This window comes from Panulirus ornatus, chromosome 20 (genome assembly GCF_036320965.1).
Source record: "Panulirus ornatus isolate Po-2019 chromosome 20, ASM3632096v1, whole genome shotgun sequence".
Taxonomy (NCBI): domain Eukaryota; kingdom Metazoa; phylum Arthropoda; class Malacostraca; order Decapoda; family Palinuridae; genus Panulirus; species Panulirus ornatus.
The window spans coordinates 47,640,384-47,653,354 of record NC_092243.1 but is presented as its reverse complement, the minus strand read 5'-3'; the positions used below and the strand labels follow the sequence as shown (position 1 = coordinate 47,653,354).

Here is a 12,971-nt window from a genome sequence, read left to right as displayed (position 1 = left end):
CCAACCTGTACCCTCCCATAACCTTGAGTGATGTACCACTTCTAATGAAAATATACTTCGAATATTCTCTGTTACATTCTTGGCAGAGACTTGATATTCATTTCCCACACAGCAGACATCAAGCTCTGGCCATGACTAACGTAAATTGCCCTTGGAACCCTTACCAGCACCAGTTTTTTGGACAAGGAAAAGAATTCTTTTGTCCCTTCACAAACAGTTCATCTGCTTTACCTTAAACTATGCCTCACTTGCCTAGTCATCAACCCTTTCAAAAGCAGATATAACAGAGCTGCAGACCACACAAAACAGAGTACTTAGAACAATCAGTAGTTGTCCATTAACCACTGACATCCATACTTTGCACAACAAAATGAAAATGTTCCCATCACAGTCCCACTTTCAACATGCTTATCTCTCAGTTGTTTACAGCAGGAGTAGGCTTTCCCACTGAAGCTGCATCTTAATGACCAGCCAATCCTAAATAGAAATGAAAAGCTTACCCTTGCTTCACACTTCTGCATTGCATACTTTGGAGATGCCACCTCCCCCGACATATGCAACACTGACAGTGTTTACATACTGTAATGAGTATTAGATAAATGCCATGCCAAACCCAGTCTTAAACATTATTCCACCAGGACATTCATCTCTCTGAAACAGCACTCCCATGCATGAACAAGTTATTTTTTTTTTTCTATTTACATTGGGACATCACCTATAACTCAAACACAACAAACACATATCACCCACCTTACAAGACCCTCATACCCAAGATGTAACTTCTGCACTGAATACACTGAGCAGTTGTCCTGCACTCAGACCACAAAGATATAAATGCATTATCCCCACAGTTCTTGACTTGTCGTCCCTTGCAGTGACTGTTCCATATAAACAAATTATCACCACAGTTCTTGACTTGTGGTCCCTTGTAGTGACTGTTGCCAGAGTCCTGAGCACTGCAGGAACCCCATAAAAGGGGATTGTTGGAAAGGAAGGTAAGGTAAGGTTTTAATGTGATTCATGTACTGATGCAGAACTGGTTATATTCTAGGCAAGCCTTGTGAATATCTAAGAAAAATATTGCTCAATAGGGGTTATATCATTATTCAACCCCAAAATAGGGTCTACCCAGATTACGTATTACTTTTACTTGGTTTCCTTTCAGACAACATTACTTTACTTCTACTTACCTTCAGTTGCATATGCTTACACACATTAAACACACAGCCTTCTGCAACTCTTATTCATTCTTTGCAAACAGCATGGTATCATTTGCAAACAGGCATTGCATAAACACCGTACCTCACCACTGCATGGCATCTCAGCTCCTTTTTTTATATAGATGTTTTCATCTCTCTTGTCACTTCATGCACAGATGTGTTAAAAGCCATGGTGTCATTACACAGACCTTCCTCACACTCATGTCCCTAAACTTTTGCTCAGCCCTCCATTCGTTCTTATACATGCATTGATTCCTTTTTTACATTTCATACCATGCACCAGTTATGTCTCTACCCATATATTCTTAACACATCCCTCAAAGCATTCCACTAGACTATGTTGTATGCTTTCTCCAGATCCATAAAACATGCATACAGTTTCTTACCTAACACTAAGTGTTCATGCTAAATATTCGTTACACAGTCATCTTCATCTCAATATTGATCCGCACATCCATTACACTTTCATAAGACCCCCTTGCTCGTGACATATTCTGCATTTAGTCACTTCCATCATTCTATCAATCAACACTCTTGCATACCACTCTTCCTGGTATACTTATCAGATCTTTTTTTTTTATTATACTTTGTTGCTGTCTCCTGCATTAGCGAGGTAGCACAAGGAAACAGACAAAAGAATGGCCCAAACCCACCCATGTACACATGTATATACATATACACATCCACACACACACATATACATACCTATACATTTCAACCAATACATATATATACATTTTTATTATTATACTTTGTCGCTGTCTCCCGCGTTAGTGAGGTAGCGCAAGGAAACTGACGAAAGGAATAGCCCAACCCACCCACATACACATGTATATACATGCATGTCCACACATGCACTTATACATACCCATACATTTCAACATATACATATATTTTTTTTCTTCAAACTATTGCCATTACCTGCATTTAGCGAGGGTGCGTTAAGAACAGAGGACTGGGCCTTTGAGGGAATAACCCTCACCTGGCCCAATTCTCTGTTCCTTCTTTTGGAAAATTAAAAAAAATCCGAGAGGGGAGGATTTCCAGCCCCCCGCTCCCTCCCCTTTTAGTCGCCTTCTACAACACGCAGGGAATATGTGGGAAGTATTCTTTCACCCTATCCCCAGGGATAATATACATATATATAATATATATATATATATAATATATATATTTTTTTTTTATACTTTGTCGCTGTCTCCAGCGTTTGCGAGGTAGCGCAAGGAAACAGACGAAAGAAATGGCCCAACCCCCCCCATACACATGTATATACATAAACGTCCCCACACGCAAATATACATACCTACACAGCTTTCCATGGTTTACCCCAGACGCTTCACATGCCTTGATTCAATCCACTGACAGCATGTCAACCCGGTTACCACATCGCTCCAATTCACTCTATTCCTTGCCCTCCTTTCACCCTCCTGCATGCTCAGGCCCCCGATCACACAAAATCTTTTTCACTAACTAGAATAAGTAATTCCATCTTCCACCTCCAATTTGGTCTCCCTCTTCTCCTCGTTCCCTCCACCTCCCGACACATATATCCTCTTGGTCAATCTTCCTCACTCATTCTCTCCATGTGCCCAAACCACTTCAAAACACCCTCTTCTGCTCTCTCAACCACGCTCTTTTTATTTCCACACATCTCTCTTACCCTTACGTTACTCACTCGATCAAACCACCTCACACCACACATTGTCCTCAAACATCTCATTTCCAGCAGATCCATCCTCCTGCGCACAACTCTATCCATAGCCCACGCCTCGCAACCATACAACATTGTTGGAACCACTATTCCTTCAAACATACCCATTTTTGCTTTCTGAGATAATGTTCTCGACTTCCACACATTCTTCAAGGCTCCCAAAATTTTCGCCCCCTCCCCCACCCTATGATCCACTTCCGCTTCCATGGTTCCATCCCTGCCAGATCCACTCCCAGATATCTAAAACACTTCACTTCCTCCAGTTTTTCTCCATTCAAACTCACCTCCCAATTGACTTGACCCTCAACCCTACTGTACCTAATAACCTTGCTCTTATTCACATTTACTCTTAACTTTCTTCTTCCACACACTTTACCAAACTCAGTCACCAGCTTCTGCAGTTTCTCACATGGAATCAGCCACCAGCGCTGTATCATCAGCGAACAACAACTGACTCACTTCCCAAGCTCTCTCATCCCAACAGACTTCATACTTGCCCCTCTTCCAAAACTCTTGCATTCACCTCCCTAATAACCCCATAATAAACAAATTAAACAACCATGGAGACATCACACACCCCTGCCGCAAACCTACATTCACTGAGAACCAATCACTTTCCTCTCTTCCTACATGTACACATGCCTTACATCCTCGAGAAAAACTTTTCACTGCTTCTAACAACTTTCCTCCCACACCATATATTCTTAATACCCTCCACAGAGCATCTCTATCAACTCTATCATATGCCTTCTCCAGATCCATAAATGCTACATACAAATCCATTTGCTTTTCTAAGTATTTCTCACATACATTCTTCAAAGCAAACACCTGATCCACACATCCTCTACCACTTCTGAAACAACACTGCTCTTCCCCAATCTGATGCTCCTGTACATGCCTTCACCCTCTCAATCAATACCCTCCCATATAATTTACCAGGAATACTCAACAAACTTTTTTTTTTTTTTTTTTTTTTTTTTTTATACTTTGTCGCTGTCTCCCGCGTTTGCGAGGTAGCGCAAGGAAACAGACGAAAGAAATGCCCAACCCACCCCCCATCACACATGTAAACATACACGAGAAAACACGTTCCACACAGATCGAAAAACACGCAAATAACATACCTACACAGCTTTCCATGGTTTACCCCAGACGCTTCACATGCCTTGATTCAATCCACTGACAGCATGTCAACCCGGTTACCACATCGCTCCAATTCACTCTATTCCTTGCCCTCCTTTCACCCTCCTGCATGCTCAGGCCCCCGATCACACAAAATCTTTTTCACTCCATCTTTCCACCTCCAATTTGGTCTCCCTCTTCTCCTCGTTCCCTCCACCTCCCGACACATATATCCTCTTGGTCAATCTTCCTCACTCATTCTCTCCATGTGCCCAAACCACTTCAAAACACCCTCTTCTGCTCTCTCAACCACGCTCTTTTTATTTCCACACATCTCTCTTACCCTTACGTTACTCACTCGATCAAACCACCTCACACCACACATTGTCCTCAAACATTCTCATTTCCAGCGACCATCCTCTGGCGACACAACTCCCCCCTCCCTATCCATAGCCTCGCCTCGCAACCATACAACATTGTTGGAACCACTATTCCTTCAAACATACCCATTTTTGCTTTCTGAGATAATGTTCTCGACTTCCACACATTCTTCAAGGCTCCCAAAATTTTCGCCCCCTCCCCCACCCTATGATCCACTTCCGCTTCCATGGTTCCATCGCTGCCAGATACACTCCCAGTTAACTAATTACTTCACTTCCTCCAGTTTTTCTCCATTCAAACTCACCTCCCAATTGACTTGACCTCAACCCTACTGTACCTAATAACCTTGCTCTTATTCACATTTACTCTTAACTTTCTTCTTCCACACACTTTACCAAACTCAGTCACCAGCTTCTGCAGTTTCTCACATGGAATCAGCCACCAGCGCTGTATCATCAGCGAACAACAACTGACTCACTTCCCAAGCCCTCTCTTCTACAACAGACTGCATACTTGCCCCTCTTCCAAAACTCTTGCATTTACCTCCCTAACAACCCCATCCATAAACAAATTAAACAACCATGGAGACATCACACACCCCTGCCGCAAACCTACATTCACTGAGAACCAATCACTTTCCTCTCTTCCTACACGTACACATGCCTTACATCCTCGAGAAAAACTTTTCACTGCTTCTAACAACTTTCCTCCCACACCATATATTCTTAATACCCTCCACAGAGCATCTCTATCAACTCTATCATATGCCTTCTCCAGATCCATAAATGCTACATACAAATCCATTTGCTTTTCTAAGTATTTCTCACATACATTCTTCAAAGCAAACACCTGATCCACACATCCTCTACCACTTCTGAAACCACACTGCTCTTCCCCAATCTGATGCTCTGTACATGCCTTCACCCTCTCAATCAATACCCTCCCATATAATTTACCAGGAATACTCAACAAACTTTTTTTTTTTTTTTTTTTTTTTTTTTTTTATACTTTGTCGCTGTCTCCCGCGTTTGCGAGGTAGCGCAAGGAAACAGACGAAAGAAATGGCCCAACCCCCCCCCCATACACATGTACATACACACGTCCACACACGCAAATATACATACCTACACAGCTTTCCATGGTTTACCCCAGACGCTTCACATGCCTTGATTCAATCCACTGACAGCACGTCAAACCCTGTATACCACATCGCTCCAATTCACTCTATTCCTTGCCCTCCTTTCACCCTCCTGCATGTTCAGGCCCCGATCACACAAAATCTTTTTCATTCCATCTTTCCACCTCCAATTTGGTCTCCCTCTTCTCCTCGTTCCCTCCACCTCCGACACATATATCCTCTTGGTCAATCTTTCCTCACTCATTCTCTCCATGTGCCCAAACCATTTCAAAACACCCTCTTCTGCTCTCTCAACCACGCTCTTTTTATTTCCACACATCTCTCTTACCCTTACGTTACTTACTCGATCAAACCACCTCACACCACACATTGTCCTCAAACATCTCATTTCCAGCACATCCATCCTCCTGCGCACAACTCTATCCATAGCCCATGCCTCGCAACCATACAACATTGGTGGAACCACTATTCCTTCAAACTTATACCTCTGTAATTTGAGCACTCACTCTTATCCCCTTTGCCTTTGTACAATGGCACTATGCTCACATTCCGCCAATCCTCAGGCACCTCACCATCAGTCATACATACATTAAATAACCTTACCAACCAGTCAACAATACAGTCACCCCCTTTTTTAATAAATTCCACTGCAATACCATCCAAACCTGCTGCCTTGCTGGCTTTCATCTTCCGCAAAGCTTTCACTACCTCTTCTCTGTTTACCAAATCATTTTCCCTAACCCTCTCATTTTGCACACCACCTCGACCAAAACACCCTATATCTGCCACTCTATCATCAAACACATTCAACAAACCTTCAAAATACTCACTCCATCTCCTTTTCACATCACCACTACTTGTTATCACCTCCCCATTTGCGCCCTTCACTGAAGTTCCCATTTGCTCCCTTGTCTTATGCACTTTATTTACCTCCTTCCAGAACATCTTTTTATTCTCCCTAAAATTTAATGATACTCTCTCACCCCAACTCTCATTTGCCCTTTTTTTCACCTCTTGCACCTTTCTCTTGACCTCATGTCTCTTTCTTTTATACATCTCCCACTCAATTGCATTTTTTCCCTGCAAAAATCGTCCAAATGCCTCTCTCTTCTCTTTCACTAATAATCTTACTTCTTCATCCCACCACTCACTACCCTTTCTAATCAACCCACCTCCCACTCTTCTCATGCCACAAGCATCTTTTGCGCAATCCATCACTGATTCCCTAAATACATCCCATTCCTCCCCCACTCCCCTTGCTTCCATTGTTCTCACCTTTTTCCATTCTGTACTCAGTCTCTCCTGGTACTTCCTCACACAGGTCTCCTGCTCAAGCTCACTTACTCTCTCCACCCTCTTCACCCCAACATTCACTCTTCTGAAAACCCATACAAATCTTCACCTTAGCCTCCACAAGATAATGATCAGACATCCCTCCAGTTGCACCTCTCAGCACATTAACATCCAAAAGTCTCTCTTTCGCACGCCTGTCAATTAACATGTAATCCAATAACGCTCTCTGGCCATCTCTCCTACTTACATAAGTATACTTATGTATATCTCGCTTTTTAAACCAGGTATTCCCAATCATCAGTCCTTTTTCAGCACATAAATCTACAAGCTCTTCACCATGTATGAACACCCCATGTATACCAATTATTCCCTCAACTGCCACATTACTCACCTTTGCATTCAAATCACCCATCACTATAACCCGGTCTCGTGCATCAAAACCACTAACACACTCATTCAGCTGCTCCCAAAACACTTGCCTCTCTTGATCTTTCTTCTCATGCCCAGGTGCATATGCACCAATAATCACCCACCTCTCTCCATCAACTTTCAGTTTTACCCATATTAATCGAGAATTTACTTTCTTACACTCTATCACATACTCCCACAACTCCTGTTTCAGGAGTATTGCTACTCCTTCCCTTGCTCTTGTCCTCTCACTAACCCCTGACTTTACTCCCCAGACATTCCCAAACCACTCTTCCCCTTTACCCTTGAGCTTCGTTTCACTCAGAGCCAAAACATCCAGGTTCCTTTCCTCAAACATACTACCTATCTCTCCTTTTTTCACATCTTGGTTACATCCACACACATTTAGGCACCCCACTCTGAGCCTTCGAGGAGGATGAGCACTCCCCGCGTGACTCCTTCTTCTGTTTCCCATTTTAGAAAGTTAATACAAGGAGGGGAGGATTTCTGGCCCCCCGCTCCCGTCCCCTCTAGTCGCTTTCTATGACACGCGAGGAATACGTGGGAAGTATTCTTTCACCCCTATCCCCAGGGATAATATACACATATATACACATATACACATACACACACACACACATACATATGCACATATACACACACACACACATACATATATATACATATGAAAAATGTAAGAAACAATTTAGAAAACTGAAACTTCTAGCTTGAAATGAATGAAAAAAATGAATGTCACATAATGGTTCAACCTCTGGCTATGGAAAAAAGGAAATGTATAATTTATTTACACAAACGTCAATATCAGTTCTCATCAATTTAACCACTGTATCAATAAGCTTCAATGTCTAAGCTACATTTTTTCTCCAATTTCACTATTTTCCTTCACATTTTCAATTGTGTCTGAAGGTTCTACTTCAAGAGTGATTGTTTTTCCAGTAAGGGTCTTCACATCTTGGTTGCATCCACACACATTTAGGCACCCCACTCTGAGCCTTCGAGGAGGATGCTTTACTTGTGGTGCTGACTTCCGGCCACTTGGTTCAGTGCAGTGTGGTGCAGACGGAGGCCAGATGAACCAAACGCTGTATTGCCGTAGTCGTTCTCTCTCGTCACTACCTGGCTGGCTTGCCACTGGTTGCTCGAGTCTTAAGTTAGTTGTTGCTGAATTAGAAGAGCAGCTAATTCATGAAGTTAATTCGTAGGTCCACACTCCCTGAATTTGAGAGGTGCTTGGCTTTACTATTCTCAAATGATGGTGGTAACAAAGTGATAGGTAAATGAGTCTTGATATAGCGAGGCCCTGTTCTATCTGCTAAAGATTTTTCTTTTTTTTTTTTTTTCAAAAGAAGGAACAGAGAATTGGGCCAGGTGAGGGTATTCCCTCAAAGGCCCAGTCCTCTGTTCTTAACGCTACCTCGCTAATGCGGGAAATGGCGAATAGTTTGAAAGAAAGAAAAGAAAGATATATATATATATATATATATATATATATATATATATATATATATATATATATATATATATATATATGGAGGATGGATGTGCTGGAAATGAGATGTTTGAGGACAATGTGTGGTGTGAGGTGGTTTGATCGAGTAAGTAACGTAAGGGTAAGAGAGATGTGTGGAAATAAAAAGAGCGTGGTTGAGAGAGCAGAAGAGGGTGTTTTGAAATGGTTTGGGCACATGGAGAGAATGAGTGAGGAAAGATTGACCAAGAGGATATATGTGTCGGAGGTGGAGGGAACGAGGAGAAGAGGGAGACCAAATTGGAGGTGGAAAGATGGAGTGAAAAAGATTTTGTGTGATCGGGGCCTGAACATGCAGGAGGGTGAAAGGAGGGCAAGGAATAGAGTGAATTGGAGCGATGTGGTATACAGGGTTTGACGTGCTGTCAGTGGATTGAATCAAGGCATGTGAAGCGTCTGGGGTAAACCATGGAAAGCTGTGTAGGTATGTATATTTGCGTGTGTGGACGTGTGTATGTACATGTGTATGGGGGGGGGGTTGGGCCATTTCTTTCGTCTGTTTCCTTGCGCTACCTCGCAAACGCGGGAGACAGCGACAAAGTATAAAAAAAAAAAATATATATATATATATATATATATATATATATATATATATATATATATACATACAGTAAATGTGAATAAGAGCAAGGTTATTAGGTACGGTAGGGTTGAGGGTCAAGTCAATTGGGAGGTAAGTTTGAATAGAGAAAAACTGGAGGAAGTAAAGTGTTTCAGATATCTGGGAGTGGATCTGGCAGCAGATGGAACCATGGAAGCGGAAGTGAATCATAGGGTGGGGTAGGGGGCGAAAATCCTGGGAGCCTTGAAGAATGTGTGGAAGTCGAGAACATTATCTCGGAAAGCAAAAATGGGTATGTTTGAAGGAATAGTGGTTCCAACAATGTTGTATGGTTGCGAGGCGTGGGCTATGGATGGAGTTGTGCGCAGGAGGGTGGATGTGCTGGAAATGAGATGTTTGAGGACAATGTGTGGTGTGAGGTGGTTTGATCGAGTAAGTAATGTAAGGGTAAGAGAGATGCGTGGAAATAAAAAGAGCGTGGTTGAGAGAGCAGAAGAGGGTGTTTTGAAATGGTTTGGGCACGTGGAGAGAATGAGTGAGGAAAGATTGACCAAGAGGATATATGTGTCGGAGGTGGAGGGAACGAGGAGAAGTGGGAGACCAAATTGGAGGTGGAAAGATGGGGTGAAAAAGATTTTGAGTGATCGGGGCCTGAACATGCAGGAGGGTGAAAGGCGGGCATGGAATAGAGTGAATATGATCGATGTGGTATACCGGGGTTGATGTGCTGTCGGTGGATTGAATCAGGGCATGTGAAGCGTCTGGGGGTAAATCATGGAAAGTTGTGTGGGGCCTGGATGTGGAAAGGGAGCTGTGGTTTCGGGCATTATTGCATGACAGCTAGAGACTGAGTGTGAACGAATGGGGCCTTTGTTGTCTTTTCCTAGCGCTACCTCGCTCACATGAGGGGGGAGGGGGATGGTATTCCATGTGTGGCAAGGTGGCGATGGGAATGAATATAGGCAGACAGTGTGAATTGTGTGCATGGGTATATATGTATGTGTCTGTGTGTATATATAGGTGTACATTGAGATGTATAGGTATGTATATTTGCATGTGTGGACGTGTGTGTATATACATGTGTATGGGGGTGGGTTGGGCCATTTCTTTCGTCTGTTTCCTTGCACTACCTCGCAAACGCGGGAGACAGTGACAAAGCAAAATAAATAGATAAATATATACATACACAGACATATACATATATACACATGAACATAAATCATACTTGCTGCCTTTATTCTTTCCCGTCGCCACCTCGCCACACATGAAATGACACCCTTCCCCCTGAACGCACGCGAGGTAGTGCTAGGAAAAGACAACAAAGGCGATATTCATTCAGACTCAGTTTCCAGCTGTCATGTATAATGTATCGAAACCACAGCTCCCTTTCCACATCCAGGCCCCACAAAACTTTCCATGGTTTACCCCAGATGCTTCACATGCCCTGGTTCAATCCATTGACAGCACGTCGACCCCAGTATACCACGTCGTTCTAGTTCATTCTATTCCTTGCACGCCTTTCACCCTCCTGCATGTACAGGCCCCGATCACTCAAAATCTTTTTAACTCCATCCTTCCACCTCCAGTTTGGTCTCCCACTTCTCCTTGTTCCCTCCACCTCTGACACATATATCCTCTTTGTCAATCTTTCTCCACTCATTCTCTCCATGTGACCAAATCATTTCAATACACCCTCTTCTGCTCTCTCAAGCACACTCTTTTTATTACCACACATCTCTCTTGCCCTTTCATTACTTACTCGATCAAACCACCTCACACCACATATTGTCCTCAAACATCTCATTTTCATCACATGCACCCTCTTCCCCACAACCCTATCTATAGGACACGCCTCGCAACCATATAACATTGTTGGAACCACTATTCCTTCAAACATACCCATTTTTGCTTCCCAAGATAATGTTCTCACCTTCCACACATTTTTCAGCGCTCCCAGAACTTTCGCCCCCTCCCCCACCCTGTGACTCACTTCCACTTCCATGGTTCCCTCCTTTGCCAAATCCATTCCTAGATGTCTGAAACACTTCACTTCCTCCAGTTTTTCTCCATTCAAACTTACCTTCCAGTTGACTTGTCCCTCAACCCTACTGAACCTAATAACTTAGCTCTTATTCACATTTACTCTCAGCCTTCTTCTTTCACACACTTTACCAAACTCAGTGACCAGCTTCTGCAGTTTTTCTTCTGAATCAACCACCAGTGCTGTATCATGAGCGAACAACAACTGACTCACTTCCCAAGCCCTCTCTTCTACAACAGACTGCATACTTGCCCCTCTCTCCAAAACTCTTGCATTCACCTCCCTAATAACCCCATAATAAACATATTAAACAACCATGAAGACATCATGCACCCCTGCCGCAAACCGACATTCACTGAGAACCAATCACTTTCCTCTCTTCTTACTCATACACATGCCTTACATCCTTGATGAAAACTTTTCACTGCTTCCAGCAACATGCTTTCCACACCATATACTCTTAATACCTTCCACAGAGCATCTCCATCAACTCTATCATATGCCTTCTCTAGATCCATCAATGCTACATACAAATCCATTTGTTTTTCTAAGTATTTCTCACATACATTCTTCAAAGCAAACACCTGATCCACACATCCTCTACCACTTCTGAAACAACACTGCTCTTCCCCAGTCTGATGTTTTGTACATGCCTTCACCCTCTCAATCAATACCCTCCCATTTAATTTACCAGGAATACTCAACAAACTTATACCTCCGTAATTTGAGCACTCACCTTTATCCCCTTTGCTTTTGTACAGTGGCACTATGCATGCATTCCGCCAATCCTCAGACAATTCACCATGAGCCATACATACATTGAATATCCTCACCAACCAGTCAAACAACACAGTCACCCCCTTTTCTAATAGATTCCACTGAATACCATTCACACCTGTCGCCTTGCCGGGTTTCATCATCCGCAAAACATTCACTACCTCTTCTCTGTTTCCCACATCATTCTCCCTAACCCTTTCACTTTGTACATTACCTCGACCAAAACACCATATATCTGCCACTCTTATCATCTAACACATTCAACAAACCTTCAAAATACTCACTCCATCTTCTCACATCACCACTACTTGTTATTACCTCCCCATTAGGCCCCTTCACCGATTTTCCCATTTGTTCTCTTGTCTTACGCACTTTATTTACCTCCTTCCAAAACATCTTTTTATTCTCCCTAAAATTTAATGATACTCTCTCACCCCAACTCTCATTTGCCCTCTTTTTCACCTCTTGCTCCTTTCTCTTGACCTCCTGCCTCTTTCTTTTATACATCTCCCAGTCATTTGCACTTTTTCCCTGCAAAAATTGTCCAAATGCCTCTCTTCTCTTTCACCAATAATCTTACTTCTTCATCCAACCACTCACTACCCTTTCTAATCTGCCCACCTCCCACGCTTCTCATGCCACAAGCATCTTTTGCGCAAGCCATCACTGCTTCCCTAAATACATCCCATTCCTCCCCCACTCCCCTTACATCCTTTGCTCTCACCTTTTTCCACTCTGCACTCAGTCTCTCCTGGTACTTCCTCACAGA

At 42.9% G+C, this 12,971-nt stretch overlaps 1 protein-coding gene across 15 annotated transcripts in view; it reads left to right on the top strand.

Moving 5' to 3' along the window:
• The window catches only part of LOC139755984 (uncharacterized), a 522,691-nt gene that overhangs the window by 54,377 nt on the left and 455,343 nt on the right, over positions 1–12,971 (top strand). The gene's annotated exons all lie outside the window — the stretch shown is intronic.